The 206-nt window shown below is 58.7% G+C and overlaps 1 long non-coding RNA gene across 1 annotated transcript in view; it reads right to left on the bottom strand.

Moving 5' to 3' along the window:
* Positions 1-65: 65 nt before the first annotated feature.
* The window catches only part of LOC119586080, a 16,392-nt gene continuing 16,251 nt past the window's right edge, over positions 66-206 (bottom strand). Inside the window, exon 2 of the long non-coding RNA XR_005229919.1 lies at positions 66-198. This is a non-coding gene — a long non-coding RNA (uncharacterized LOC119586080). The remainder of the gene's footprint in view (positions 199-206) is intronic.

Below are 206 nucleotides of genomic sequence, written 5' to 3'. Positions count from 1 at the left end.
ATGACGCAATGCCAAAGGGTCTTCCGGAACACAATAACACACGAAAAACACGAAACCACGTACCGACTCGGCGTTCCAGGTGATGCCCTTGATGGAGAAAGCTGCGTGAGCTCCTCTCGCCACCAACGCCAACAGCAGGAGAAGGCTACCCAAGGGCGGCGCCCCTCCAGCCCGCGCTCCTGACATCCTCTCCACTGCCTGAAGGA

This window comes from Penaeus monodon, chromosome 20, assembly GCF_015228065.2.
Source record: "Penaeus monodon isolate SGIC_2016 chromosome 20, NSTDA_Pmon_1, whole genome shotgun sequence".
Classification (NCBI taxonomy): domain Eukaryota; kingdom Metazoa; phylum Arthropoda; class Malacostraca; order Decapoda; family Penaeidae; genus Penaeus; species Penaeus monodon.
The sequence above is the reverse complement of the archived record's forward strand: the minus strand, read 5'-3'. Positions and strand labels throughout refer to the sequence as shown.